Genomic DNA, 24,607 nt, shown 5'->3' with positions numbered 1-24,607 from the left:
GAGCCACGTGGGGGCAAACAATTCCCCGCACTCTTCGCTGCCTCCCACAGACCGACGGCGGACGAGCGAACCCCTTCTTCCTCGACATGGCAGCTGCCGCTGCACATTTCCGGCACATTTCGGTGCAGCTACTGGCCGTTCGCGCGCCATCCTTGTGTGCGCTCAGCTACCCCTCGATCTCCTGGACCTTCCCGTGTTCGCTGGATTCACTTACCTCTACGCGCTGTCGGACACGGCGGCCTTCCAGCGCAAACCACCTCGCGGCTGCCTTGGCATCATTCAATTGCGGTCCTTCCTGCAGCCGTGGTTGCTTCAGCCATCGTGGCGTCGTGCTGACAGCAGCTCGCAGAGGCGCTGTACCAGGCTTCGCCTGGACCTACCTTGGAGCGCTCCTGCACTGGTGCCACCACGCTGAGCTCTCCGCCCTGCCAGTGTTATCCGAGCTGTTCGCTTCGTGCTGGCCATATTAATAACCCTCCCCCCCCTTCGCCTTCCTACATCCCTTTCTTCCAGACGCTAAGAGTGCCGCCACGATTTAGGCTGACATAACTCGCGTCCGGTATCCCCTCCCCAAGAATACCCTAAAGTTCTTAGTAGTAGTTGCATACGGTCGACCGGGAAAACGTGGCGATATCTGGCCTCTTGATGTTTCGGTTATGCGAGATCTGGACGCTTCGCGTGAGGTTAGAGACGCGATCACGGTGTCGCTGGCAAAACCTGGACGACAACCGCGTGACTAGGACGCGCTCAATGAAGGATGGCATGACGCGTGCATTATACGACGGGCCGCGCAAACGCGAAGGCAAAGCCGTCATTCCCAAGGACTGTTTACGGCTCACCCGCATGGATAAGTTAGGCGGTACGAGGACTCCAGACACTCAGGCCTACTTGCAGTTTCAGCGTTATCGCTACTAACGTCTCCTGTGCCTGCATACACGCACCGCAGAACACATGGCAGCTTAAAGCGGCCTATATCCAAGCTTGAAGTATTGCACCTAGCATGATACACGAGCGCGTCCGGAATGTTGCCGAAAAACGTTGTTAGCCTGTACTTGCCTATAGGATAGCCTGGAGAGCACTCTACAGCATGATATTGAGCGCATGTTTTTAAATTACTTTTTTATCTGTTCACTTGCGAGCTATACGCTACAGGTCGTGTCAACGTGCGTGTCAACTAGCTCTGTTCCATCCTCTAGCGACTTAGTGATGAAGACTCGGCCTCTCTCATGCGTCCGACCAGCACCGTAGAAGTTCTATTCTATTTGTAGGGCATACAAACGTGTACATTTCCAGGCGCTGATGGTATACCTATTGAATTGTGCCGCATTTGCTGGGGCTGGGCAGAAATACACCCTATGCCAATCAACACTTAACGACGCACATTCTCGGGACTTCACTTTGCGTTCATTCAGAAATGCTCGGATCGTGTTGCTCCGTAAACCGGACAGGGACAAGTGATAGCCCTCTAGCTGGAATCCCAATACGCTACTAAATAATGAATATAAAATCCTGGCAGCTATCCTTGTTAAGCGCACTAACCCACTCCTTTCTCAGCTAATTAGATCCCAGCAGTCTTGCTCGGTTCTTGGACGTAGTATTTTCACATCATTAACACTAGTCCGGGACATCATGAATTTACTCATTCACGCGAAGCTAGCGGCATAGCAGTTAGCCTGGATCAGGAAAACACGTTCAATCGTCTGGAACCCTAGTACCTTGATGGAATCCTATGCTGTTAAATTTTCCAGAAGCCTTCATTGAACTCATTCAGTTACTATACAGCAGCATGACATCTGACGTACTTTTGAATCGGTTTGCTACACCGCCCTTCTCTGTAACCCGCGGCGTTAGGCAGGGTTGCCCCCTTTCGCCAGTGCTCTTCGTGCTCGCTATCCTCGGTTGCGAAGTGTGGAGGATTCGACTTCGATGCATGGCCTGGCTCTGCCTGGCGTCTCGAGGGTGAAGATTATAGCATACGCCGACGACGTAACCTTGCTCTTTCATGACTCAGACAGCCTGTGGAGCTTTTCCCGAATGTACGCTGAATATGCCGCTCTCTCTGGCGGAAAGTTGAAGGAAAGTAAAAGTCGAGTGCTATGTCTGGGCTTTTCTGGTAATACGCTTCCGGACATGCTAACCCGCACCGAGAGTGTCAAAATTTTAGGAGTCAAATTTTGTGCCAGCGGCGTCTCTACACGCACGTGGCAGAAGACTGTCGCAGCGATACAGAAGCAAGTGGCTGCCGTCGCCGCTTCTTCCTTGCCCATGAGGGAGAGGGCATATTCTGTGAAAACTATGTTGGGTAGCAAACTACGGTTTGTTGCACGCGTCGCGTTTGCTCCTACCTCTGTAGTGCGCGAACTACACACTTTATTGTTCGGCTGGTTCTGGAAGGGCAAAACTGAACTAGTCTCGCGAGCAAAGCTTCATCTTGCGCGCAACTGCGGAGAGTGGAGCATGCCATGCTTGTAAGGTTCTGCAGAGCAATATGCGCTAAATGGGTGAAGAGCCTTGTAGGCCAGGCAGATTATTCAGGTAAGCCCTTGCTCCTGTACTAGCCTGGGACCCAACGCCGTTCCTTGATGCCCCGCGCCATTGCCAATAGTGCGCCATCAGCAGCCACACCCTTGCCATACTACGCAGCGGCAGCGCGCTTGTGCACACAGCGTGAGGAAGCATTCTCCGGTGAGGACTGAACTGAAATGTCCACCACGCGATTGTGTGAGACAATATGTCTTCCAGGGCTACCACCGGGTCCTGCGCCAAGCACAATGCGCGAGCCTAAATAGAAGGACGCTACCTGCCCCGACCTATCCGATACTGTATGGGATATCTGCTGGCGAGTCGAGCGGGGAGTCTCACCTACGAAAGAATGGCTTCTCCTGTTTGCCGCACAACAAGATTTTGCCGTTTTTGCCGGACAAGATTTTGCCGGACAACAAGTGTGTCAATTGCAGTTCAGTTCAGTTCAGTCGTTCAGTCGTGTCCGACTCTTCGTGACCCTATGGACCATGTCACGCCACGCTTTCCGGTCTCTCACTATCTTCCTAACATCACATACCTTCATCTGCAGTGCCTCGAGGATGCCATCTAACCATCGCGTTCGCTGCCTACCCCTTCTCCAACGACCCTCAACCTATCCCAACATCAAATCTTTCTCCAGCGACTCCTCCCTTCTCATCAGGTGACCAAAGTAGCTGAGCTTCAACTTTAGAATTTGACCCTCCAATGAGCAGTCCGGGTTTATGGTCGACAATATCGACTGATTTGATCTTCTGGCATTCCAAGGAACTCTCAAGAGTCTTCGACAGCACCACAATTGAAACGCGTCAATTTTTCGGCGGTCAGCCTTTTTCACAGTCCAACTCTCGCATCCATACATCACAACTGGAAAGACCATAGCACGAGTTATACGGATCTTGGTTAGCAGACTAATGTCTCTGCTCTTTACTAGGCGGTCAAGGCTAACCATTGCTCTCTTTCCCAGAAGCAGGCGTCTCCTAATTTCATGGCTGAAGTGTCCTTCAGAGGTAATCTTGGAGCCCAAGAAGAGAAAATCTGTCACAGCTTCCACTTCTTGTCAATTGCGGTCACAAAGAAATACAGCATTTCGCCGATTAGCGAACTTGGCATTTTCTATCCCAGTCTCGCGCACAAGAACACGCGTAGATTATTATGAACGACTAGTTGTGAAGTCAGTCAGCTTCGTACTATAGAAAAACCTAAACACAGACTCGTTCTATAGGCGGCCGTATCAACAAATGTAGCCCATCTTTACATGACTGACAGTGTTGTTGTGAAACTTCTCAGATTTTGATCTTTTCACGCTGAGTGAGCAAGCTTTCCTGTAGATATGGTCCTCTCGCCACATACATGCATTCATGCGAGGGTGCTACGTGAACTTGCATTTTCGTAACAGCATGCGCCCAGAAGTACACTTGCTTCTTTTCCTGAGCCCTTTCTCACCAATACCACTCCCCCCTTTTTTCTTTTACTTTCTCTTTTTTTCGCTATTCATACGCTGTAAAAGGCGAGCGAAACACATCCCAGCCGGCTTTGTTAATGCAGAATAGCTTGAGATCCATAAGGCGCTGCATGGGTTAGCCGAAATTTCCTGTACCCTTAGTATGTGCATATAAGCATATTGCTGATCCCTATAGTTTTACAAAGAGAAAAGTGTTCGAAGGAAAATCGACTGCTATAACATCTCACTTGAAGTTGACATTGTCACAGGCCAGAAGAAGCTGAGTCGTAGATATCGAGGCAGACTATAACGGCCGGAAGATGCGACCAGCTTCGCCACAGTAGTAACACAGACGTCGATCTGACGCATGCCAAATATTGGTCTTCCGCGTCGCCTGTCGTCGGCCCTGCCAGTAGGAAACCGGCAGCTCGGCTTGCACTGCGACTACCGAAGGGGTATACGGTGGTGCGCAAGGGAGCGCTGCAATACGGCGCCGCACGTCCGCATAAGTCGCTGCCGACAGAAGCTGTCTGTGGTGGTAGCTTTACTGCCTGAGCGACGGGAGGTCATAGCGCCTCTTGAAATTCCTCGCGAATGAAGCTGATCAGAGCATAAACAGGAAAAGTCTCCTGAAGCTTCTGCAGCTCCTCACCGACCACCGAAAGCACGAGGTGCGGAATGGAGCTTGTATTGGCCCCCGAAACAGCATCCCGGAGGTTATAAGCCGAGATAAGGTTTAGCTGTCGGTCGTAGGAACTGTAGCGCTCTTGGAGTGCCTTCTCCATGACCACAGCCTCGGAGAGGAATTTGGCGACTGTTCATGGGCGGGCTTCGCCCAAGACCCCAGAACAACTGCTCTTCAGCGCCTCCAATCAGGTGTCTGAGCTTTTTTTCGTCGGTCATGTTCGGGTCGGCTCGGTTGCGATGGCGAGTAACTTCTTCCATGAACATCGCTACGTTTACATTTGGGAGCTGAATTCAAGTGGCCAATTCATTCTTTGCCCGTTCACGTCGTTCGCTGCTGGTGAAAATCTCGAGCAGCTGGCGACGAACCTTCTGTCACGTCGTAAGGCTCACCTCGCGGTTTCCATAAAAGATCCGAACGGAATCTTCTAAGCTGATGTAGACATTCCGTGTCTTAGCATTGTCGTCCTAGTCGTTGAAACGCGCGAAACGCTCGAACTGATAACGCGTCTTGGGCGTCCTTCGTCTCTCCGTGAAAGGGGTTTGAGATGCGGGGATCTGGCAGACTCACAAAAAAAAAACAGAAACGCGCGGGGCGCCGTCTGATCTTGCTGTCGTAGACATAGCCATTGGTGCGCTTTCTTGAGGCAGGAACCCAAATGCCGGAGACAAGCTGCGGACCTGTGGCTGACACGTGAACGGGGGTTCTCACAAAAGGCACCGGGCTTGTTCTTCGGCTTTCCGAAGAAGGATGGAGCATCAGCCTAGAATACCCAAGCGACCTGCCCCAAATGTCACAGGCCCGAAGAAGTGCAATCTTTGACGTCAAGGTAGATTGTAGAAACACGAGGTTTAATCACCGAGACCAGAACCAGCTTGAGTAGGCGTCCCGCAAGCGCGACCACTTCGTCTTCGACACAACGGTAGTCCGAGCCAGGTCTGTGGCAATATTATTCCTGGTTTTATTGCCGGTTGTACAGTATCTCTAGTTGCATAATGAAATATGCATTTGCACCGTGTGTATTTTACGCACTAGCTTGTCTCCATTAGTAGTGTTGTTTGTGTACACTCAGTCTTAAATAATGTTTTCTTTGGCTCTTGGCTGCTATCGCCACCACCCATTGCTTAGTTTTTTTGCGGGCGCAAGTCAGCCCAATAAAGTTAATTTCAGTGCTGCTACGCCTGTGAGTTCTCTTGTGATCCCGGCATTGTCATGGCCACGCAGCTACTTGTGGAGGGGCTGCATTCCGACATCGTGACGTGCCCTTCAAGTAGCACCGGTCTATCAGAAAGCGCCCCTGGCTTTCGTCCAACCTCGAGAGCTCCCCTGCTTCTAAGGACGACCGAATGAGGCTGCGGAAGACTGGATCGACCTTTTGGAACGCTTGGAACGACTAAGCGAAGCTAGGACAAGTCTACTTTGCTCTCCAGATGTCTACCCGTATACAGTTTGAGAATTGTGAAGCTAATTTCTAGGATTGGGACGCATTCAAGAAGGCGATTGTGAAGGATTTGACGAACATAATGCGAAAAGATAGAGCCGAGTCGTTCTTTCAATAACGCATTTAGCTCCCCAATGAGTCGGACCTAGATTACATGGAAGGACGCCTCTTCCACCATGCCGACCCTAACATGAACGAGGACATTGAGGTGAACTTGCTCATGCGAGGTGTGCACGACCAACTATATCTTCTACGCGAGCTGCCAATGTCTTTGGCAGAGTTCTCCTAGGAAGCAGCTACAAGTTTTTACACGTTGGACATCAGGATGCGCTAGTACAACCGGATTCTTGACATCCTCATTGCAAGCCAATGCAACGCTGCAGCTACACGTGCACATTGCCCACGGGAAAGGATCCGCGATGTCGGCCACGAAGAACTACGCCGACTCCTGCCATCGCCCATGTAAACTGAAGTGGCTTCTCTCGCGGACGCCTCTGCGAAGATGTCCAGCAGGCACGGGCGTTCCTCAAGTGAAAGCTCCGACAGCTCCCACGCAAGCTTGAGCAATGAACTATGCTGCTACGTTAAGCCGATCTGCTTACCGACTAGACGCTCCTAGGTCCCTTGAACGCGAACAGGCTGCTCCTGAACGCCGTCCCTTGTTCTCCGCCCACCAAGCTTACGAAATACCCTCCAGCCTCAGGAAGTGCGATGCCTGGACTACAAGAACAACCACCCAGTCTGATTCCACTGTGGTGATGTTGTACACATCCTTCGCCCTTGCACGTACCGACAAATTGGCCTCTTTGGTTTTGCAATCGAAGCCCCACAACGCAGCCCCGGTCCACGACAGTAAGGAGTCAAGAAGTATCTGTTCAGCGGAGAGTGAGCCATCAAGCAGTCGGTTCAGATCCCCATCGCCATACAGCGCCCGCTTCGCATCGCCAGGCTGTCTATCCCGATCTTAATCACCGTTCGGAGAACGCTTTGCATCTCCCGACCGCCGCTACCTGCCAGAAAGGTCCCCTAGCCCCCATAAGAGAAACTATTCAAATGGCACAAAATCAATGGTCCTACAATGGCGTTTTGGTATCAAAAGTTGGCGTGAATATAGGTCCTTCATTGGCATTTGGGCACTCCAATATGTGTTTCAACAACGTCCAAATCATATATTGTAATAGTTCACTATGATAAGTATTTCCATTCGCTCACACTTATATGGGCCCATGGTTATCTATGCTATCAATAGTGGCCAAATTTCGGGCCGTGATTATTCCAATGGCCAACCGTCTTATAAACAATGGCCAAGTCTGCGCGCCTTGACAAGGAAATCTTTTCAATAATAGACCAGAGGGCGTAGACACGCTGATAACAATGACGGTGATACAAGATCACCATTAGCATGTCTGCTATGCAGTTCTACATCGAACAGTGCTTGGGACGCCAGCACGTATTACGCCATGTTAACCTAAGACTCCGATCCGCAGGAGGCACACAGCCGAATACACTCAGGCGTGTCTGCCTGAGAGCTCCTACGAGCATGCTGAACACTACTCAGCATCCCTTCACTCGGCAGCACACCTTGTTGAATGTCACAAACAAGCAGTGGACCCATGCGCAGCGTTACCATCTACGTCGGCGCAATGTGGATTACAAACCGATGGCAGAGGTCAGAGGTCACCCATCTGTCCAAGGCGTCTGCGTGATATCCTCTGAACGTTAGCTTTCACCGCGAGCATGAGACTCGATGAAATCAGTGACACTATCTTCGCGCAGCTGTGGTACCTCTCCAGCGCTTAAAGACATGTTATCTACGCTAGTGTCCGTTTGCGATTGCAATGCGAATGCTTATTTTCGGTATGTCTTCTTGTTTCATGCGTAAGACTGATGATACTTTCTGGCAGCGTTGCCAAGTGAGCGGTTTTGCCGCGAAATTCAGTGGGGTTCTACACTGTTTAACAGGCAAAATTGTTTTATCGCGGGAGGCTGGAATTTTACCGTCATGTTGGCTTTCTTTTCTGGAGGTTTCCGGTGTCAAACATTTTTTTAAATATTCTAAGTTCCTAAAAATAATTTTCACTTGTAGAATAGAAATTTGCAGTGAGCGCATGCAGTAAATGAGGTGAGATGGTGGCGAATATATAGGAGTACGGGCATAAAGCTTGTATTTCACTTATGCGGCATTTGTTAACATAGTGGTGGCGTCCGCTGTTGTCACGAGCATACAATCCCTCGGACTGGGACCTGCCAAGTATATGCACGAGTTTAGTGCGGAACCATGAGTTTTCAGACTGCGTATTAGAACTGTCAAATGCAAACTAACGCTCTTTGTGTCGACATAGAGTCGTCGGTGTCCCGTATACGGAATTCATGAGTGCCACAAGAAATAATCGCTCCCATTCAACTCCGATGAAGGAAGCCCGCTCTGGTCAAGTGGAAAGACTGTTGGTGCACAGCTGTATTCTGTGGCGAAGTGATCAAGCGGGGAGGCTCAGAAATTCCTTCCTGCGGCGCGCAGTTTAACTCGCATTGCAAATGGTGCTCTAGTAACATGCATGTTCACTCAATATAAACATTTTCAAATATAACCAGAAAACCTAATGTGAACGAATATGACACGTTCCATTTTACTTATTCGAGCCGGACATCTACGATGGAGTAAATGCTGCTCAAACTACGAACTGCTCGCAGTCGTTATCAGAACGACCGATAAGATATGAAGTTGTACTTTTGCAGATATGCTGAAATCCCACATAGAACCGGCAATACGCGCTGAAATTCGCCTGCAGAGTTCTCGGCAAACTAAGATGAAGGCGACGGCGTCTTTTAGCGCATGAAAGTGCAGTTAGCCGTTCGTAGTCAGGAAAGATAGAAGTGCTTTTGCAACCTTAAATTTGCAAAAGGCATGCAAGTTTCTTGTCGAAGGTGAGCTCTGTTGTCACTGTCACCTTTCCTCTCTTGTCGCACAATATTCCGAAGCGCTTAAGCGAGCACCTTAGCCTGAGCGCTTTCACTGCTTGCTGTCTGAGTGCTTTAACTTCAGTGTTCCGGGCGTTTAGTTTATCAACCGAATTTCGAAAATAAACTGCTTCTTCCTCGGTCTAAAATGCATTTTATTACGCGTGTTATTCACAACGTCTCCGAAACGCATGCAATTTGCAGCCGAGCCAGTATGAAGCAGAACGCATTTGTTTTCAGCCACCCATGTGTGTCAGTTAAAGAAACACAGCTTTTCCTTTGCTCTACACATTTTTTCGTAGACATATGACGTAAAAGTCGAGACATTTGAATCTTAGGTTCCAAAGGAACCGCAAAATTTGCACTTGCTTGGGATAAGAATGTCAAGGCGACAGCATTAGAAATGCAGTCCAGCTTGAAACGTGACTTCCTACTGATTGGGAAATCTTGATGGTTAATGTTCCAAAATTAGTAAATAGAAAGAAAATGGTCTATTTAGGCGCCAAAATTGCATCTTTGCAGCTTGACTTGTTAGTAAGGCAAGCTGTCCCTTACTCCACCGAGACATATTTTTTCAACTTTGTTAAGAAGCATTTACGCCAACAAGCGTATCGGAGTCTGCAAAAAGGTGCGCAGGCGATAAAGAACTGACCTAATGAAAACTTTGACGCTATCCCTTCGTACAGCGGCCATTTTACGTGTCCATAATTCTTCCTGACCTAATGAAAACTTTGACGCTATCCCTTCGTACAGCGGCCATTTTACGTGTCCATAATTCTTCCGCCGAAAGTGGCCTTTTTATCAGCGCCCCCGTCCTTAGCATTGTGCAATGCTGCAAAAATTCGTACAAACACACCGTGCTGCCGAAACAGATGGCACGAGCAGCCACCCGATTAAATGCCTTATACATCCATTTCTCGTCTGCAAGGATTGGCGTTTACGGACAGCGGGAAACAAATAGCCTACATACTAAAGCGGGAAGAACTAACGAAATGGAGGCTACCTGATTGGTGGGTAAATATCAAGTCAGGAATGAAATTTCACCCTGCACTGAACACAAGAAAGGAATAATATGACAAGAGAAATACGTCGTTGTGAGCCTGAAGAGCTCGAGAAGGCGATGCGAACGTCGTACAATAACGCTAAAGCGTTGAGCGCTTAAAGGCGAAACTTAAGCGTCCTTCAAATGTTTTTTGATTACTCAATATTACACTTTTAGTCTTGGCGTTAACTTCCCCGATAGAAATCTGTACGCCGTCGATGCAAGGAAACCAGGGCGCATGTGCAGGGTAGTTGACATATGAAGCCTGGTTCTCGCCACTGACAAGCATGTTACAGAGCTTCTAGTTTGGCACATTATTAATGCCGACGTCGTGAGCCATTTTAAATTCTTGCTATTAGAAGGCCGTTCTGAAGGAAAGACTGCACCTGGCAGTCACTTCGCCTGCTGCCAACCATGAGAGATGGAGAAAAGAAACGTTCCTCCTGATTTTTCTACCCGCTACAATAATTTAGTTGATCATTGCCGATAGTGTCTAACCTGCTTTCGTTCCTTATACTATAGCGACATTTTGTATAATTACCCCGACCAGTTGACAAAAAAACCAAATAAAAAAACAAACAAACAAGATTGTGCGTCAGCAAATCATCCCTAATCCTACGTGAGTGTAAGGTTGCCTATCTTGACATAACATAGTAGCACGTGCCTTCTGGTTTTATTGTTCGATTGTTGCCTGTTCCCTCACAAATGCATGCTTCCTGTAATTACTTGTGTTTTTCTACCCTTCGTCCCCGTTGCTCGCGCTGTTGTTTTTTGAAAAATGTATCACCAACTCGCCCGCCTAGCTAGCGTATTGAATTTTATTTCTAGTATTACGGGCCTTGCTGTGTATCCTAACCCTCGCCTTGATGACCCGGCTTTTTTAGCCTCGTTGGTTGCTGTGTGCGTGTGTGTGTGCAAAGCTCGTGTGTCTTCGTGGTATGCAAGGAAAGGTTTGTGTCTGCCAGAACATCAAGCGATTGGCAGGTTCCTGCAACCGTCCAAAGGGCATGCACTCCGCTTGTGTAAAATAGCGACAGACCGTGGGTATAGGCTGCCGCATGCAAAGAAGAAAAATGAAAACGACCGCGAATTACTAGGTATCAGCCCAAATAAAATATCTGAGAATGATTCAGCAGACAAAGGGCCTTTAAAATTAAGAAATATTCAATACTGATAGAGTTTCGCCGCATAAAGATAGCTACAGGTGCCCTCTTAGTGTTCTTGCGATCGGTAAAATAACAGTTGAAACCAACGTTTTATCCTTTCTTTGCGCTGGAAAACACATGCGGTGAAAAGGGGACAGCTTGCTTTTCTGGTACACAATGACTCAAGGGGATGATGGCAGGGTTATAGGCAGTTGTAATTTTCGACTTCCACAGTCACCTGCAGTTTAGGATTCGCTCCGTTAAGAGCCGTTGTATTTCGTCTAAGTAGGATAGAGAAACAGCCATCCACGAATTGGTAGAATATCGTTGCTCTTAGCTTGAAATTGACGACGACTTCAGCTCTTGGAGCCTCAGTCATTGCGCTACAAGGCTTAGGCCAGAGGATGCTGTAGTAATAAAAACGTCTCTTTATCACACCTGAAGCGGCGTCCTTAGTATAAAGTTTGAATTTGAGAGCTTCTCCAAATTATAAAAATTAGGGGATCTATTAGATGTCTCTTAAGAAGAGAGTCATGAAAGCCAACACTTCCGATCCTGTCATTTGCCTCTCATTGTTTGCCTTTTATCAACGTTCATTGCAGTGCTACATGATCATCATCATCAGCCTGACTATACACACTGCAGGGCAAAGGCCTCTCCCATAGTTCTCCAATTAACCCGGTTCTGTGCTATGAAAAATCCAATTGACTCCTGCAAACTTCTTAACCTCATCCACCCACCTAACTTTCTGCCTCCCCCTGCTATGCTTTCCTTCCTTTCGAATTCAGTTTGTTACCCTAAACGACCATCGGTTATCCTTTTTTCGCATTGCATGTCCTGCCCATGCCCATTTCTTCTTGATTTCCCTTAGAATGTCAGTTACTTGAGTTATCTCGTTCCCCGACTCTGCATGCTTCCTATCTCCTAATCTTATACCCCTACCATTTTTCTTTCCATAGCCCTCTGCGTTGTCCTCAACTTAAATAGAACCCTCTTGGTTAGCCTCCACGTTTCAGCCCCATAGGTGAGTACAGGTAAGATGCAACTGTTGTATACTTTCTTCTTGAGCGATGACGGCAAGCTGCTAGTCATAACCTGCGATTGCTTTACAAATGCGCTCCATCCCAATTTTATTCTTCTTGTTATTTCCTTTTCATGTCCGGATCTGCGGTTTATAGCTGTCCTAAGTAGACATATTCGCCTACTACTTCCAGTGCTTCGCTACCTAACGCAAACTGGTGTTCCTTCCCGAGGCTTTAGACCATTACCTTAGTCTTCTGCATATTGATTTTCAAGCCTACCTTTCTACCTTTCCTGTCAAGGTCATAAATCATTCTTTGCAGTTCATCCCCCGAGTTACTTGGCAAGGCAATGTCATCAGCAAATCGCAGATTACTGAGGTATTCTCCATCTACCCTTATCCCTAACTGCTCCCATTCCAAGTCTCTGAATACTTCCTCTAAGCAAGCTGTGAATAGTACTGGGGAGATTGTGTCTCCTTGCCTAACACCTTTCTTTATGGGAATTTTGTTACTTTCTTTATGCAGAACTACGGTTACTGGGCAGCCACTATATATATCTTCCAGCACTTTCATATACGGCTCGTCTACCCCCTGATTTCGCAATGCCTGCATCCCCGCCGAAGTTTCTACTGAGTCAAATGCTTTTTCGCAATCAATGAATGCTATGTATAAGGGCTGGTTATATTCCGAGCATTTGCCTATCACCTGGTTGATGGTATGGATATGATCGATAGTTGAGTACCGTTCCCGAAAACCTGCTTGATCCTTTGCTTGATTGCGGTCTAAGGTTGTCCTGATTTTATCAGCGATTACCTCAGTAAATACCTTTTACGTAACAGACAGTAAGCTAATTGGTCTGTAATTTTAAGGTCCTTAGCGTGCCCTTTCTTATGAATGAGGATAATGTTTGCATTCTTCCATTGTTCCGGTACCGTCGATGACACCAGGCACTGCGTATACAGGGTGGCGAGTTTTTCTAGCACGATATTCCCTGCGTCCTTCAACAAATCTGTAGTTATCTGATCCTCTCCAGCTGATTTCCCCATTTTCATAGTTTCTATTGCTTACTTGACCTCATCCTTCGTCACTGGTGGAACGTCCGACTTTTTCTTACCGCCATAGGACCTCGTCCTTCGTCACTGGCGGAACGTCTGACCGTTTTTCTCTACCGCCAATCTCATTACGGTCCTGACTACTTTGGCTACTGCAGAGATAAGTATGCAGTAATACGTATAATTTTAATTGGTTTACAGGTAAAGAAAGGCGCTCTATCTGTTCTGCGCAGCTCGAACCTCATGAAGTCCACTGTAGCCTTGAAGAGAGATCTTGGCTTGTTGATTATGATAATTCGTAAATACCGTGGACAGAGCCGATAGTTTAAAAGAACTTTTAGACGGGCTAGATGGTTTTCAGCTTCAGACGGCATCCTTAGCGCAAAAAAACACACGCACACAAAACACAAGCGCTTGTCCCGTGTCCCGCCTTTTCTCTCGTGTGCGTGTGTTTTTTTGCGCTAAGGATGCCGTCTGAAGAGCCGATAGTGCACATCACGTGCGTAGTGGTACAACGTATTATCTAACTCAGCAAACTTAAACAGGCCGACCAGAAGTTCATATATATTTCATTTTTCTACTAGTTGCGCGTCAGTCTCGCTGAGCTTCTGTAAGTCCAAAATTTTGCATTCGTCGTTGTCACTGTTAAGGAACACAGTTACGCAATACCCTTTGTCGGTTGTCATCGTTTTCGAAGAGCTACTAGCGTATGGGCTTTTTAGGTATGACCGTTTGAGTAGTGTCGGATCGTGCGGGTACCCAGGGGACCTAGCTCCATTATCTGCAAATATAGTTTTTTTTCTCTCTCTTTCTCGTTATGTCCTGCCTTTACCCACAGCAAGTAGTCCGAATTCTTCCCTCCATCTCTACTGCACCCCAAAAGCTTGAGCTCTAGCTTATCCCATCGAGACGAGGAAATGTTTCTGGCGGCGAGTTCTGCGACGTCTATAACCTTTTTTTTTGTTCGTTGCGTGATCTGCTTTCATGTCGAGGGAAAGGATGGAGACCTCACCTCCGCTTGGCTTTTGTTTCTCTGTCCGGTAGGGAAGCTACAGGTTTCCTTCTTGAGACGCTCTGTACTAACAGGCCCTCCCTCTAGTGAGGGAGTCGTAAACTTTAGTGTGCATTTATACGCCCGTAAAGTACTTTTGGACTACTTGTTGAAGCTGTCGACTGCGAGAAAAACACCCGTCTTAATTTTCTAGTGCGATTCATGCGTACCAGTTTGTACTGATTTTTTCATGACTTGCTGCATGGCCAGTTGCCCAAAGTGAAATCGTAAGGCCATATGCTTACGAAGATATCTTGGCTCCACGTTTTTCTTCTGGAAGGCCTCGTAATCACCACGTATTGCAAGCAGCGACACATAACCCCAAGCGCTAGTAATATTGTAACGAGGTGTATTTACACTGATGTTAGGATGCGCTGGAGATTAGCACACCAGAGCGGGCAGAACCAGCTTTCTCTTCCTCTCCTGCTTATCCCGCCAAACCTCCTCTTCCCCCAATACAGGACCGCGGGAAGCGCGTGACACTGCCCCCTTCGTAGACGATGCCCACAGGGCGAGTCAAGGTTCATCACTTTGATAGAAGGGCTTTATGCGGGCCAAGGGGACTACTTGAGTCTTCTGAGAACGACGACCTTGGGTGGTCTGGCGAGAGACTGCAAAGTTTACTGCGCTTAGGCGTTCCAGTACAACGAAACGACCAGTATAGTGGTCCAACAGTTTCTGGGACAAGCCGCGCTTACGCAACGGCGTCCAAAGCCACACCAAATCACCAGGGTTATATATATATCTTGATGACGCTTGTCGTAGCGTTGCTTGTAGCGTTCCTGGGAGGCAAGAGTGCGAAGTCTAGACAGTCGACAAGCTTCTTCAGCCAAAGAGAGAGTATGCGCGAGTGAAGTTTCAGCAGGGAGTGAGAAAGGCAAAAACGTGTTCAGAGTAGTTCATGGAGGTCGTGCGTAAAGAAGAAAAAACGGACTGTAGCCTGTCGTTTCTTGCCTAGCAGTGTTAAATGCGTACGTTATAAACGGAAGGACTTCATCCCAGTTTTTGTGGTGGGAGTCGACATACATTGCGAGCATATTGCTAAGCGTAAGATTGGTGCGTTCGGTAAGACCGTTTGTTTGTGGGTGGTAAGGAGTTGAATGGCGAAAATGGGATGAGCAGAGGCGAAGAAGTTCCTCTACAACTTCTGCCATAAACTGTCGCCCAAGGTCGCTTATTAACACACGAGGAAGAATGATAGACCGTAGGAGGAATGCCGAGACATCATTAGCAGTGGCTGACGGTATGGCAGCAGTTTCACAGTACCGCGTAAGGTAATTTACGCACACGATGACCCAGCGGTTTCCGTTGGAGAATCGGGGAAATGGTCCTAGAAGGTCAATTCTCGCCTGTTCGAATAGAGTTCGTGGTGACGTTACAGGCTGAAGATGGCCTGGCGGAGAGCAGGTTAGGTGCTTGAAATGCTGGCACTGGAGGCAGCTGGCCACATAACGTTGAGTAGGTTGACGCTTCTTCGGCATATAAAAACGTTCCTTAGTCCTGTGCAATGTCCTGGCGAAATCCGAGTGTCCAGCTCTGGCATCGTCGTGCATTACCCGACGAATCTGACACCTAAGACTTGTAGGAACTACCAGAAACCGCGCACCTGCTGACGAGTAGTTCTTCTTGTATAGTAGACCGTCACGAATGCAGAATGAGGGCGGAGGGTTCCGGGAACTTGCTGCATCAAAAAGCGGTGCGAACTCCTAGTCGTTCCGCTGCGCAATCTTGAATTCACCAACATCGGGGAAGCTTGGAGAGATGGCAGCTATATGTTCATCCAAGATCTCATTGTCGCAATCAGTAGTTTCAAGCTGCAACCGTGACCGGCACTCAGCATCACCGTGCTTAAGACCACTCCTAAAAGACAAAGTAAAATTGAATTCTTGCACGCGGAAAGCCCTCGGCGCAAGGCGTCCACAGGGGTCCCGAAGGTTTACAAGCCAGCATAAGGAATGATGGTCCGTCACAATTTTAAATGCACATCCATAAAGATATGACCTAAACCGTTGCAAACCGAAAACAACCGCTAAGCATTCCTGTTCAGTTACTGTGTAATTACGCCCAGCCTTGCTCAAAGAACGGCTTGCATATGCAACGTCATGTTCATTGCCACTGTGGCGCTTTACGTGCACAGCACCAACTCCAACTGCGCTGGCATCAGTGTGAAGCTCTGTTGGAGCTGATGGGCAGAACTAGCGTAGTACAGGTCCTGATGTCAAAATAAATTTTAACTGACGAAAGGCGGAGTCACAATCAGCAGTCCACTTGAAAGGTACATCTTTTTGCAGAAGACAAGTTAGGGGATATGCTAGGTCAGCAAACTTCGGAACAAAACGCCGGAAATAGGAGCAAAGCCCCAAAACTTCCTGAGCTGTTATAACAATTTCGGCGGTTTAAAACAAGTGACAGCTCCGATCTTTTTCGGATCATGCCTGATTCCATCCTTGTCTACGAGATGTCCAAGTACCACAGTCTGGCGTTCTCCAAAACGACATTTCTTGGAATTGAGTACCAGACTAGCTTTCTCAATACACTCCAAGACAATTTCTTATCGACTGTTGTGTTCACGAAAAGTAGCCTCGAATATTACTACATCGTCCAACATACAAATGTGCTACTTCAGTCTGCGCAAAACTGTATCCATGAATCTTTCGAACGTGGCTGGAGCGTTACATAATCCAAACGGTATCACATTAAATTCATTCAGCCCGTCTGAGGGGATGAATGTCGTCTTTTCTTTATCTTCCGGGTGCATGGGGATCTGCTAATAGCCTGTTAGCAGGTCAACTGATGAAAAATCGGAGGCAGAAAGTAAACAATCAGTGGCGTCATCAACACGTGGCAGGGGATACACGTCCTTCTTGGTAACAGTCGCCGATAATCAACACAAAATCGCCATGTGCCATCTTTCTTTTTGACTAGTATCACAGGAACTAGACGATTCCTGAATGATGTCCTTATGCAGCATATCACGAACTTGTTCTTCGATTGTTTCGCGCTCTGATGAAGATACACGATAAGGCTTCTGACGGATTGGATCAGCAGTCCCAGTTTTGATTCGGTGCTGAATACGGGAAATAGGAATCCGTGGTGGTAAGTCCCGAGAGAAATCGAAAGCCGCAGTATGTTTCGACAGAACTTCCACTAAACTGTAACGGTCACTTGTAGGCAGGGACTTGTTAATCATGGCAAGAAATTTTGTCTTACCTACTTTTCAGCCGGCGGTAGGCTGGGAATTGTCTGTGCTGAGCACGGCCACTGATTTAAAAGCATCTTCGTCAAAGTTGGCAAGTTTTAGACCACGTGGTAATACAACAGGTTCGTTAGTGCAGTTAGTCGTCCACAAAGAAGAATGGCCATTCATGACTGAGATGACGCAGCGGGGAATAAGAATACTTTTCGTCGCGCAGTGGAGGGTGAGTTGTTCAACCACAGCGTCGAACTCATCACTGGAACAGCTTGAACTAACAACTTGTATAAACTATGCTGACATTGCAGGAATGACTATGTCGTCCGAAATCGAAATCGTGTTGGGATTGGTCCGCGAATTTTTGCACAAAGCAGATTCAATTCGAGTGCTTACAGAAATGTCTTTGTTGAGAAAGTCGAGAGTGGCCCAAAATTATTCTAGAAAATCGAGTCCAAGAATTACGTAATGCGTTGATCGAGCAAGTACTTGTTTTTTTTTTTTTTTGCGTTTGGCAGTGGCAGCACTAGCACATCGACGACGCTTATCTTGAAAAGCGCCTGACGCATTTCTTCCACTTCGCAGTTTTATGGCTGGACCTCCGCTCGAGCTCAACCCTTGACGCATGGCTCCACTGCGGCTGTGCTGCGCCTGAAAAAGTTCCTGCCGACGCCGGAGGAGGGTTACCAAGATTTCGAATCATATCTGCGTCTAACATCCACCGTATCTGGCTTGCTCCCATTGGCCCCAGCTACGACGTTCGAACTACCGAGGTTTCTTCGGCGATACTGGGAAGCACCGCTCCGCATTTGCATTCGGCAGCAGTAGCACATCGACGACGCTTGTTTTAAAAAGTGCCTGATGCATTTCATCCACTTCGCAGGTTGGTGGCTTTGCTTCTTTTATTTTTTTTTTTTTTGTTTGCATCTGCTGCTGCTGCCGGGTGCAACTGCTTAGTGATAGCTATGTTTAACCCTACGGGACTAGATGACCCTGACCTGTGTCTTTCTTGCCATGCTGCTATCCCGCCCAAAGACCCATTTGTAACCTGCGTAACACGTGAATTCAACTACCACATGGGAAAAGCATGTTCAGGTCTAACAGCCAAAGTCTGCAAAAATAAAAAGGCTGATAGCAGCATTACGCAGTGGAAATGTTGGACATGTGTAGTGGCGTCAGAGCGCACTGCGCGGCAGTCTAGCAAACAAAGTTGTTCAGATGACTACTCCCCGGTGAATAGCTATCCAAATAACGAACAGCAGGAGTTCTCCCAACAGGGACTAATGGCTATCGTATCAGATATGCAAAAAAAAACTATGCCTTCTGATGCCTTTAGTTGAGATGATGAATGCACTTCCCGAGTTGTAGCGAATAGTAACTGATGTACAAGAGTCTATCGGACTCATGTCTGAGAAGTATGATGAAGTGTTCCAGCGTAAAACCAAGCAGGACCGTGAACTAATAGACATCAAGGCGCGTCTTGCAGCAGTTGAAGACTCCGGCAGTTCGAAGGTGATATTAGATTTAAAGGATCAAGTTAACGAACTTGAACAGTATGGCAGACGGCAAAATCTCGAGATACATGGGCTCAGATTGGAAGAAAATGAAAACCTCTTGTCTAAAGTCAATGAGCTGGCTGCTTCCCTTGGTCGCTGTTCTCTTGACGAGGACGATATTCGCGGCATCTCCCGTCTTTCCGCAAAAAAGAGGCGTGAGGCTCCCATCCTTGTAAGGTTCGTTTCTAGAAAAACAAAAGAGAACTGGAAGAACAAGGGTAAGCAAGTCTTTGATAGTGGTTCAGATATCCGCCTCTACGATAACCTTACCCGACGAAACAAGCATCTTTTGTGGCTGGCACGCACAAGGGCAAAGCAAATGGGTTATCGTTTCACATGGCAGAAGAACGGAAAGGTGATGGTCCGCAAGGGCCCCGGAGAACCCATTTTGCACATTGCATGTGTGGCAGACTTGTGCAACATCACGGAAACGACTCGGGCTGAAAGCGATTAATTGGAGGAGTGAACCTTCATCCACTGAGTTTTCTTCTGCTTCTTTATCTCTGGCAGTATGGACTACGGAGCACCTAACTACAGCTATTACGCGATAGATGATTTTAACAGCACAGTAATGGGATTACCTTCCCACCCAAATAAGATATTTTCTTTATTTTGCCTAAACTCACAAAATCTTCGAAACAAAGGAGACGCCGCTGACATTTATCTCAATTCACTTGCCCATAAATTTGATGTTTTAGCATTTACAGAAACGTGGTTCACTGATTCACTTGATGTTGTTCAATTTCAAACTATTCTAATGGATGTGTCCTTGTTCAGAGACCGCAAAAAGGGGGAGGTGTCTCTCTCTATTTTCGTATTGGTATATCACACGCCTGTCTACAGACATTTTCCGTTGTTGATTATGATATTGAAGTACTTATTGCCGAATCTTGTGTTGTTCTTATAACCGTCGTTTACTGACCACCGTCTGGGAACGTTGAAAGGTTTTTTTCTTACCTCGACAGTGTACTTCACTCGCTTACAGGACATGGCCAATCTGTTGTCGTCCTGGGCGATTTTAACATAGATATATTAACTGAGAATACTATATCTAAGAACTTTATTGCTATTATGTCCACCTACAGTTGCACAAATGTTATAAACCTGCCTACAAGAATCACCACAAGTACCGGTACTGCTCTTGATTTATGCTTCACTGACTTTTTACCAAACGATGTCAAGTCGGGTGTGATGGCATGCGACGTCAGTGACCATGTTTCATTTTTTATTTTCCTGCCCCCTTCGAGGAAAACTTTCTAGAAACAGTAAATTATTTTTATCGAAAAATTAATGACGAAAAATAAATTGCTTTCGACGCATGATCTCAGAAGTGGACTGGTCAAATGTTTTTAATAAAATGGATCCTAGTCGCTCTTACGATGCCTTTGAAGAAAAATTTCAAAATGCCTATAATGCCGTCTTTCCTCTTGTTCGCAGCTCTAAATACAAAACGTCTAAAAAGCCGTGGGTCACAAAAGAGCTGTGCAAAAGAATAAGGCAGAAACACAATATCTTTGCTGATTTTTTAAAGAGTAGGAACATGAATATACTTAAACTGTATAAAACCGTAAGGAATAAACTCAACACCGATTTGAAAACCGCAAAACAGGAATATTACGCAAAAGCGTTTGCTAATAAACATGCCTCAAATCAAATATGGAGGTCATACAACAATTTAATATCAAAACGATCTCAACCAACTCCAGTAGAAATTGTGGTAGATGGAGTCCACCTCAGAGGTCGTCCCTTATCAGACATGTTCAACGAATACTTCATGATGGTTGGTGAAAATCAGGCTGCACAAAGGACGTGCACTCATCCAGTGTCATTTCTTCAAGTCAGTCCAAAATGTTCAATATTTCTCTCCCCAACATCAACAGTTGAAATTTCTAGGTATATGATGTGTCTAAAAATAATTGTTCCGTTGGTGCTGATAACATTAAGGATGAGGTAGTGAAAGCTGTATCCGATATTATCGCACCTTTTTTGTCATATATATGCAACGAAATGCTTAAAGAAGGCAAGTTTCCAGAGAAATTAAAAATGGCGACAGTTTGCGTGATACATACGACTGGAAGCTATAACGATCCTAATAATTATCGCCCAATATCCGTTCTGCCTGTCTTCGCGAAAATTGCCGAACAAGCTATCAACACCCGCCTTATTTCGTACCTCGCTAAGACCGGAGCTATTGCCAAAGAACAGTTCGGATTTCAGAAGGACTAATCTACGAAAAAAGCTTTACTTCTCATAAAATACAAAATAATCTATAACATCGAAAACGGAATGTTTACACTTGGGCTATTTTTAGACTTTAGAAATGTCTTCGACTCAGTTTGTCACGAAATTTTACTCTACGCAAACTAGAAGTCTACGGGGTACGAGGCTCAGCCCTCAGTCTTCTTGAGAGCTATACTTGTCACCCAGAGTGCAATTTACAATGATTCATGACATACCTTCCAGCTACGGCCTTATAAGCACTGGTGTGCCACAGGGCTCAATACTGGGTCCCATTCTATTCCTAGTTCACATTAATGATATTAATATCCCTCCTTGCTCCGAAACAGTTTTATACGCCGACGACACAAATGTTTTCTTTACTGACGCGAGTTTATAAACTATAGAGAGTAAAGCAAACATCTGGTTAGAATATCTCATTATGGTTGCGGGCCAATAGGTTAGAATTAAACATCACGAAGACGAAGTATGTAATATTCAGAGCTAACAATAAAGTCATAGGAGATGAGCCAACTATACTATTCAATTCAAACGTTATACAGCGTCTACAGTCAATAAAATTTCTTGGAGTTATATTTAATGAATACCTGCTGTGGACTGACCATATTAATCAAGTAAGAAAAACGATTTCGCGATCTGTGGGCCTTCTAAACATATTTAGGCTTCTATTACCAATATGGCTAAAAAACAACTTTTATTTCAGTTTAATTCAATCGCATCTTCACTATTGCCTGCTGGTATGGGGCGATACAACACAGGCTAATTTAAATGCTTTGTTTCTGCTACAGAATAAGGCCATTAGAGCAACTGCTAGCCTAGCTTACTTAGAAAGCACGGACCAGTGGTGGAACTGCTTATGGCTATTAACCATTTTAGAGTTAAAAACTCTTCGGCTAGGGCTTGAAACGTATAATACAATCCATTCTGAACCTCAGTTTTTTGTAACGCCAGAACTACCTCAAAATCCATATCACCTTGGGCATATGAAAATAAGAGCACCAAAAGCAAGAACGAATTACGGGTTTAAAACGATTAGATATCAAATGACTGCCCTTTTAAATGAAAACAGAAATATCCATGACCTCTTGTACCAATGTAAAAATAAAAAAAATTTACAAGAGAAAAGTGATTGCACTGCTGACTGCATGACGTTTTGGTACATCCTGTGATATACTTTGTATTCATATCAGTGAACATGATTCTTTTTCTTTCTTTCCCTTCATAACTTCCTGTATCTCATCATTGCTTCTTTTCAACAAATCTTAATTTACTGTAACATGTTCTGTACAGCTTTTCGTTCTCGTATATTCATCGTAGATTGCTGTACCAGCAGTCGTGGCGTGTGATGGTTTCCTGTTGTTGCTTTTTTTCTTATTTATTCAGAACACCTTAGGTTCAGGTATTGTTATTTTTGAAATGGATTTTGTTTCATGTGCTTGTGGAAACTGATGTCGCGATGACCGCTACACATATTGTATTTGCTTGTTTTGTATACATGTGTCAAATGCAATTTGCTTCCCCCAGGGAGGAAGGCCCACGTCAGGCGTCGTGCCTTTTGGCCTCCTTCCTGAAGTGTAAAAATGAAATGCACTTCAAATAAATAAATACTAAATACTAAATACTGCGAATTCAGTTCGGAATGTGTGGCCGGCGGTAACAAGATTCACGAAACAGACTCCAAGTGGGTTTAGCGGTTCGCCACCAACACCACAATGTCGCCGCACTATCCCAACCGAACATAATTTTACGACCAAGGTAGTTTTTAAAAGCGAGGCGTATAATAAAAATGGCTGCACCTGTGTCCAACAACGCCATATTACGTACACCGTCCACAAACACTTAAATTCGGTTCTTCAACATCGAAACGGGCAGAGGCATAGGTAAGCTAGAATCATTTCCGACCTCACCTCCATCGGCCGCACTCACTAGTTTCCCAGAGGTGGCGACCGTCGTAGGGGAGAAGGGGAGCGTCCTAGGCGCCGAGATAGTGGTGTCAGGCTAGGGTCAGAGGCCGGGGATTCGTTTCGGTTCAGCGCCATTCTGCGTTCTTGTCGGCTAGCTGTTGCTCTGTACTCATTCCGGCCAGGTGTTCTTCTGTATGAATCATCATTGTCTGCAGGAAACCTTGCTCGGGATTTCGCCCACGGTCAGCGATACTGCTGGTACGGACGGTGATTGTGGCAAAAATGCGAAATGTGGCCGATCATTCCACAGGCATAGCACACTGGCGGCTCACGTTCATTCGATGAATAAGGCTCATCGTCGCTTGGATTAAGCGCTTCATGTTCTGGATGTAGTCGACGAGTAGAACAAAAGTGCTCGCTGTTGTAGGCGTTAATGGTGAGAGGTTGCATGTTCGGGCGATGAGCTGCAGAGCATCGGACGTCCGAAGGAGTTTTAACAGAGGTAGCATAACCGGTAGAAGATGGGCTAATGTCTGCCGAAGAGGTGCCACTGTAGACGGGGCTGACGTGGCCCCAATATCTTGATGCCTCCGAAGCTCCTCGCGGACGATCTGTCGAATTGTATCTGCCATGCTCGTCGCTTCAGACATATCCACACTGGCGACAATTACTACGTTCGGCAGCCGACCAAACTTCAGAATGATACGGCGTCGCTTCAAACCTTCAAACGTGCGGCAGTGTCGTGTTACATCAGCGGCAGTATTCAAATCCTCTTTGCAGATAAGAAAGTTGTGCACATCTTGCGCTATTCCTTTGAGGAGGTGGTCCACATTGTCTTCCTCAGTCATCCAAGCATCAACTATTCTGCATAGCTTGAGGACTTCTACGTAAGTTGTGCAGGTCTCCCCCGGTACTTGCGCTCGCTGAGCCAGAGTCTGTTCGGCGCTCTTTTTTCGAGCATCGGCGTCGCCGAATCCTGCTCTCATTTCTTCCATGAAGCAATCCTAGGTGGTAAGGGATGCTTCACGATTGTCAAACCATGTTAGTACAGTTTTTTCAACAAAGATTACCGCATTCGCCAGCTTGGTATTCGCATCCCAGCGGTTGTATTTGCTCACCCGATTGTAGTGGGTGAGCCAGTCATCCACGTCATCCCCAGGCTTGCCATAAAAGTGTCGGGGTTCCCGATAAGGCTTTGGGGTGGTCAGTTGAGCTGCTGGCATGGGCGGCGTTGAAACATCTGCTTGCGCCAGCTCCGTCCGTAGGGGGGGGGGGGGGACTTCCCAAGGTACTTCTTACATATAGAGCTTCAATCTCATATCGACTTTATCTACCGAACAGGGGCACATAGAAAGAATG

General features: G+C 46.6%; 1 protein-coding gene across 1 annotated transcript in view; it reads right to left on the bottom strand.

The window, feature by feature from the left end:
* LOC146200929 (uncharacterized) overlaps positions 1-24,607 on the bottom strand; it is a 51,995-nt gene that overhangs the window by 7,277 nt on the left and 20,111 nt on the right. The window lies entirely within an intron of this gene.

The sequence above is a fragment of the Amblyomma maculatum genome, chromosome 2 (assembly GCF_055883805.1).
Source record: "Amblyomma maculatum isolate TAMU_Amacu chromosome 2, ASM5588380v1, whole genome shotgun sequence".
Lineage (NCBI taxonomy): Eukaryota > Metazoa > Arthropoda > Arachnida > Ixodida > Ixodidae > Amblyomma > Amblyomma maculatum.
Note: the sequence above shows the minus strand (reverse complement) of the source record. Positions and strands in the feature narration are given on the sequence as shown.